Below are 7,404 nucleotides of genomic sequence, written 5' to 3'. Positions count from 1 at the left end.
TTCCTTCCTTCCTTCCTTCCTTCCTTCCTTCCTTCCTTCCTCTCTCCCTCCCTTTCTTTTTTCCTTTCCTTCCTTCTCTCTCTTTCTCTCTTTTCTTTTTTGAGACAATGTCTCGCTCTGTCTCCTAGGCTGGAGTGCAATAGCGTGATCTCGGCTCGCTGCAACCTCCGCCTCCCAGGTTCAAGCGATTCTCCTGCCTCAGCCTCCCAAGTAGCTGGGATTACAGGTATGTGCCACCATGCTCGGCTAATTTTTATATTTTTAGTAGAGACAGGATTTCACCATGTTGATCAGGCTGGATGGTCTCGAACTCCTGACCTCAGGATATCTAACCGCCTCGGCCTTCCAAAGTGCTGGGATTACAGGCGTCAGGCACCATGCCAAGCTCTTCTCATCTTTCTGTTGCAGGAGGTTGAACATTGATGCGGTACTGATAATTTTGTTCAGGACTCAATTAGTAGAAATTCTTCCCCTAAACTGTCAGTAGGTTGTCTTTCTTAATTTTCACTGCCGCTTTGTGTTTTCATCTTTCTATGTGACTTCATTGGTGTTTTAGGAAGAAGTTGTGCAAGGCTGCATTGGCAATGTTAGCCTGAAGTCTTTCTAAAACTCTGAACATACAGGAAAAATTGTTTCTGCTGATCTACAATTCAGTTGTCATATATGCGATGGTATCTTAAGTGGGTATTTTTTTCTTTTATATTATTTCACAGAGATCTTCTGTAATTCCTCTTACTTCAAGGTCACTTTAGTAAGTTGAGCATGCCTTCCTGACATATTGGGGAAATGTGTTTTGTTTTGTTTTGTTTGTATTCATCCCAGATCTCTGAACCAGAGCACATATAACACACGCTCAGATGCAAAACAAAGGAATGTAACAGGTAGGGATTGAACTCTGGGTGCAGCAAGTTTGGTGTTTCCAAAGATCACCTCTGATGGCAGAGCCTACTTTGGTTTTGGTTTCCTGAATCATTATTCTGAGGCCTTTTCAGAAAAGGGAAAACTATTCTGAGTCCACATAGAAAGTTCTAGAATCAATGCTGCCTTCTTGGTTTCCAGGAACTTCAGTCACCTTGTAGTTGTTAGCTTGCTTGGGGTAAAATCACCTTAAAAATTTGATTTTTGTCTACATTGAAATTAAGGTCAGCACAAGAAAAAAGTAACTGTACATGAATCCCACTTCTTATGTTTATGTCGGTAAAGCTATTCTTTAAAATTTTTCTGCCAGAGCAGCATTAAAATGTGTGAACAGATACATCTAGTTGCATGAAGCTTTTATGCAGATTGGGAAGTTAGGTTGTCTTAGAAGTTCACTGCAATTTTCTCCTAATATAATTTTTTGACACCTCAAAATAAAACTTCTTTTTAATTGTGTACTTGTTTTTAGTGCCTTATGTGGGTTACCTTGCACATGTATAATTAAGTTTCACATATTTATATTTAAAATTGAGTGAGTTTTAGAATTTGAAAATTACCATTCAAAAATAATGATGTAACTGTAGAGTCAGGTCATGTTTCAGTTTTGTACTGTCCTTAAGACAGTGTGATTAGTAATAGTTTTGAATTCTTCTTGCCGAAATTGACAAACCTGAAACATTCTAAAAACTAGTATCGCATTTTTTTTAGATTGAAGAAAGCTTGGAAATTATCTAAACATAAATCTTCATTTTATAAGAGAGAAAGCTGAGAGCCATTAAGAATAAATGTATAACCTAGAATCATACACCAGAGTGTTAAAATCACGCTTTACTGTGCCTTTGTGAGATAATCAACTGTACAGTACATGACCTGCAGAGGACACCATTGCAGGTACCCTGTAATAACAAAATTGTGGACTTACTTGTCAAACAACTATTTCCTTTCTATGAAGAGAAAGGAATCAGAATATCTATTGCTTCTGCTATCCCTTTATCTACTTAAATTTAGTTCAGAATTTTTTCAAAAGCCTATTTGATAATTGCCCAAAATCACAACCATTAGGTATGAGTCATTCTACACTCAAGCAATTTTTTTATTGAGATTAATATATGCTAATCAAGGATAATGGGCTGACCATGAGGAACGATATTAGCTAATGTAAATACTCGTTCAAGTTATGAGTGATGGCGCTCTTAGGAATGAGCCAGTTTGTAACGAAATAGACCTCTTCCACACTGAACTACAGCTGTAGACCTGTCAATCCTTCAAACCCCCTGAGGCCTATGCTTCCTAACCCTTAATGGTAGCTAGCAGAAACTAAAAACGAATTCATAATGTTTTTCGCAAAAGTCCTTCTGGCATTTAGTGTCTTACTAGGCGCCTAAGCAGCAGATACATATCAGCTTCATGAAGTTTGACTGTTTGGCTCTGTCTCTAATGGAGATGAAACTAAAGAAAAACACCACTGATTTCCGACATTATCATGATTTTCTGCAAAATTATGTCATTATATTGTCATCCTGGTATGGACCACTCTAGCTGTTTTTTTTGTGGGCTTTTAGATAATAGTTACTAATAGAGTTCCTGGGTAATGCAATGGTTGTCTAGTGATGACTCAGTTTTCCACATGAAATTCTTTTTTTTTTTTTTTTTTTTTTTTTTTTTGAGACAGAGTCTCACTCTGTCGCCCAGGCTGGAGTGCAGTGGCATGATCTCAGCTCACTGCAACCTCAAGCTCCCGCCTCAGAGGATTCAAGCAATCCTCTGCCTCAGCCTCCCAAGTAGCTGGGATTACAAGCACCCACCACCACAACCTGGGTAACTTTTGTATTTTTAGTAGAGACGGGGTTTCCTCCATGTTGGCCAGGCTGGTCTTGAACTGCTGACCTAGTGATCCACCTGCATTGGCCTCCCAAAGTGCTGGGATTATAGGTGTGAGCCACCACATCTGGACAATGCTTGCAATTCTACAAGCACTGCCACCCCCATATCCTCCCCCATCTCTCCCACAGGAAGTGATCTCAACCCAAAAATGCAACAGTGACTTCAATCCAATATATAATTCCATGTAAGTTCTTCTTAAATACATCTGTGCATAGTTGAAATTGTTAACAGGCCAGTTTGGATTAATGAAAAATTGATATTTCTGAATGCTTTAGATAAAGAATAATAAAACATTTGGCATGTGGAGTGCCTTTATGCTTCCAAAAGGATTTCAAATCCATTGTTTCATTTGATGCTCAAAACAGCACTCTGAAGTTCATAGCACAGGTACTAGCATTCTCATTTTACATCTGAGGAAACTGAGAGGAAGAGTGGTTGAATGATTTTCCCCAGCTTACTCATAGAGTAAGTCTTACAGTAGAGACAAGTACCTATATACCTTGACTCCTATCTAAATGGCTTTTCTTCTACACACAGCTGAGACATTTCCCTTTATAAACAATCATCCTTGGTATTGTTATTAGGTTATTTGCGTTCATAAATTTAGCAATACTATTTATTATAAATGAACTTCACCATGACATCACTAAATGAGCATTTCTAAAGTGTTTGAAAATAGTTCATAAAAATCACGTTATTACAAAATTATTGCAGAGATACTCGGAATTTTGCATGGAAAAGGCAAGAAATCAGAGAATTCGAGATAATATACAAAATGTTAGCACACAGCCCATCATTTTCTGATCAAAAATTGACCTTTTAAAATTGATAGAATGAGGTGAGCAGAGTTCCCATTCCCATTTTAGCATATTTGAGTTGGTGTTTCTAGTGGTGAGTACAAAGTCCATGAAAGTTGAAGAATAAGGCATTTTCGCTCTTTTGTATGTCATCGTGTGTCCCCTTTGCCTCTATCTCACCTAATTGTAAGTCCTGTGCCCAGCAAGTTGGCTCTACCAGAAAGTTTTCTATTCTTATATTTTAAACTCCAAGGAAGCATAGTCTGTTCACTGCTAGTGGCACTGAGCCTATAACGGCCTCTTGCCTTTTTCTCTTATGTATTAGTAATATCTCTCATTCCTCACATTTATCATGCTGCCCTTCAATACAGGAGGCAGTATAGTGTACTTGTTAAAAAAAAAAATCATCGATTTAGAAGTCAGACCAAGTGAGACTTGATCTTATCACTTACTGCCCTACCTACTTTGCAGTCATGGGACTGCCTACCCGGGGTTGGGTTGGTGATTCCTCATCTGTCAAATGGTGTTCATGCATTAATCTGCAGGTGGTTGGATAATGTTTGTACATAGAACGTATGTGGCTGAAACAATACAGGGATTAACACTAAAAGTGGTTCAATTGATTGTTAAACCAGAATGTTTCGTTTGAGGAATTGCTGTGTCATTTAAAATGGTTGTTACAGCTATTGAATTATGGATATGTAGATAAATAGGTAGATAGATAGATAGATAGATAGATAGATAGATAGATAGACTGACAGATAAACAGATATAGATAGATAGATAGATAGATAGATAGATAGATAGATAGATAGATAGATAGATAAACTGACATAGATATTGATACATAACTTTCAGATTCTTCCAGGGCTAATTGATTATGCTACTACCTAAGTAAAAATATATTCTTCTATATACGTGTATTCGTCACATAGTTTCTGCAGTTCATTCAACCAGAATTCTTCTTCTGGGGCCCTCTTTTTAGAATATTTATGTTACAAGGAATAGAATATCTAACTAATAAATGACTTTTAAAATAGGAATTTATTATCTCACTTCATAAAAGTTCCATAACTGGGCTTTTCCTGGGTCTATAATGGCAGGACTCTCAGTTGGTTTCTCTGCAATTATTTTAGCTTTCCCATCAGAGTTGCAAGATGGCTGCCAAAATATCACATTGTCAGATAACCCATCAAAGAGTGGAAGAAAGATACTTTCCTGCTGCATCCTCTGCTGTTCAACAGGAAAGAAACCTTTCACAGAAGTCTTCTCCCCTCACCCCCATGAAATAATTCCCCTTGCATATTTTTAAACTAACTTGGTCACATACTCATCCCTAAACAGATCACTGGCGAGAGAGCAATGGGGTTGCCATGTTTGGTTTGGACAGGAGGGATATCCACCTTCCTTGAGCTTGTCGCTACTTATCCTGAACAAAATCAGTATTCTGTTAGGAAGGTAGCAGGGAGCATGGTTGTTGGATGAACAATAACCAGCAGTGCCTGCCATAAATACAGAGACTGTTATCTCTGTATTCTGATACAGAGACTGTTATCAGGCAATAGATTTCTTTCTAATGTAACCTAAAACAAAGCTCAAGTCTCCTCTTGACCTGAAACTAAACTAAACTAAACTAAACTAAAATAAAATAAAATAAAAAGCCAAAGTCATTTACTAAAAGCAATGTTATGATGTTAATTATGGGACACTGCTCTGTGCTTCTTTTTTTCTTTCTCTTTTGATATAGAAGTGAAATTTGTTATACAAAACCATATAGGCTGAAATTGGAACATAGGCTGAAACCGGAGTGGAGAAGAAGAATAATTTGCACATGAAAAATTCACAGAGCTTTTCAAGGTTGGAAGGAACATTAGAAAATATCTATACTTATGTCTCAAAATCCTCCATCCATTGTTTCAGTTTGCAAAAGAGAAACTATGTCAAATAATTGTTCCCCTTTACTTGAATGCTTTTGATGATGGGCATCTCATTATGCCATGAGGCAGTCCAGTCTCTTTTTTGAACAATTCTAACTATTACAAATTTCAACTTACATTGACACAAAATCTATCTTCTTCAAACATTCATTATAGGGCTTAAATCTAGTGCCACACAGAACTGATCCAATCTCTCTTTAAAATTATTTAAATTTAGAAGAAATTGCTCAGTCTTGTTTCCATAGAATAACCCTGAAAATAGTTGAAGGAAGTTATGGTGCACCCTTTTGTCTCCCCTGACGTTATTTGTCTCTAGATCCTGAATGGTTTCATCCCATGTCCGTCCTGGTCCTTTGCTTGTGGTCTCTGCTCATCTTAAAAGTGGCACCTAGAAAACAATAAAGTTCTCCAGAGTGGATTGACAAGTGCAGAGTAGAGGACAACATATCTCCATCATTCAAAATGCTAAATATCTATTAAGGCAGTCTACGTATCTACTAATTTTATAATGATATTTAAACGATGGACTCATACTGAGCTAGTTTTCGACTACATCTAAGTCTTTTTTAAAATCATGATTTAATGTTAAGCCTCAGCACCTCTATCTTGTAAAGATATTGCTTTTATTATTTGAGGAATTTTTAGGGGAGGGGTGGAATTTGAGTAAATGATGTTAAATTGATTTCTCTTAAATGTCATCACATTAGGGTAAGTTGTTTCTTTTTCAAAAAAAAAATCTTATGCTCTTTGTTTTTTTTAAATATGCATCTAAGTTGCAGTAACTGCTGAAGTTCTATTAAAAAAAAACAAAAAACAAAAAACAAGCTTACACAATTTCTTTAGATTGCTGCTCTCAATCCAGACTACAAAACAGTATCAAATCAAATATTACAGACAAAAACTCTAATATTTAGGCTCAACCCTAAACCAATTTAATCAGAAACTCTGGAGATTGGCCTTGGCATTACTATTTTTTTGTAAACTCCTCATATAATTCTTATGAGCAGCCAGGATTGAAAATAACTGTGCTTCCATTTGTTTGTGTCCTCTTTTATTTTGTTGAGCAGTGATTTGTAGTTCTCCTTGAAGAGGACCTTCACATCCTTTGTAAGTTGAATTCCTAGGAATTTTATTCTTTTTGAAGCAATTGTGAATGGGAGTTCACTCATGATTTGGCTCTCTGTCTGTTCTTGCTGTATGAGAATGCTTGTGATTTTTGCACATTGATTTTGTATCCTGAGACTTTGCTGAAGTTGCTTATCAGCTTAAGGAGATTTTGGACTGAGGCAATGGGGTTTTCTAGATATACAATCATGTCATCTGCAAACGGACAATTTACCTTCCTCTTTTCCTAATTGAATACCTTTATTTCTTTCTCCTGCCTGATTGTCCTAGCCAGAACTTCCAACACTATGTTGAATAGGAGTGGTGAGAGAGGGCATCCCTGTCTTGTGTCAGTTTTCAAAGAGAATGATTCCGGTTTTTGCCCATTCAGTATGATATTGGCTGTGAGTTTGTCATAAATAGGTCTTATTATTTTGAGATATGTCCCATCAATACTCAATTTATTGAGAGTTTTTAGCATGAATTTTAGCATGAAGGGGTGTTGAATTTTGTCAAAGACCTTTTCTATATCTATTGAGACAATCATGCGGTTTTTGTCTTTGGTTCTGTTTATATGCTGGATTATGTTTATTGATTTCCATATGTTGAATCAGCCTTGCATCCCAGGGATGAAGCCCACTTGATCATGGTGGATAAGCTTTTTGATGTGCTGCTAGATTCGGTTTGCCAGTATTTTATTGAGGATTTTTGCATCGATGTTCATCAGGGATATTGGTCTAAAATTCTTTTTTTTTGTTGTGTCT

Source organism: Mandrillus leucophaeus, unplaced genomic scaffold (assembly GCF_000951045.1).
Source record: "Mandrillus leucophaeus isolate KB7577 unplaced genomic scaffold, Mleu.le_1.0 Scaffold668, whole genome shotgun sequence".
NCBI lineage: Eukaryota > Metazoa > Chordata > Mammalia > Primates > Cercopithecidae > Mandrillus > Mandrillus leucophaeus.
This window is presented reverse-complemented; position numbering follows the sequence as displayed.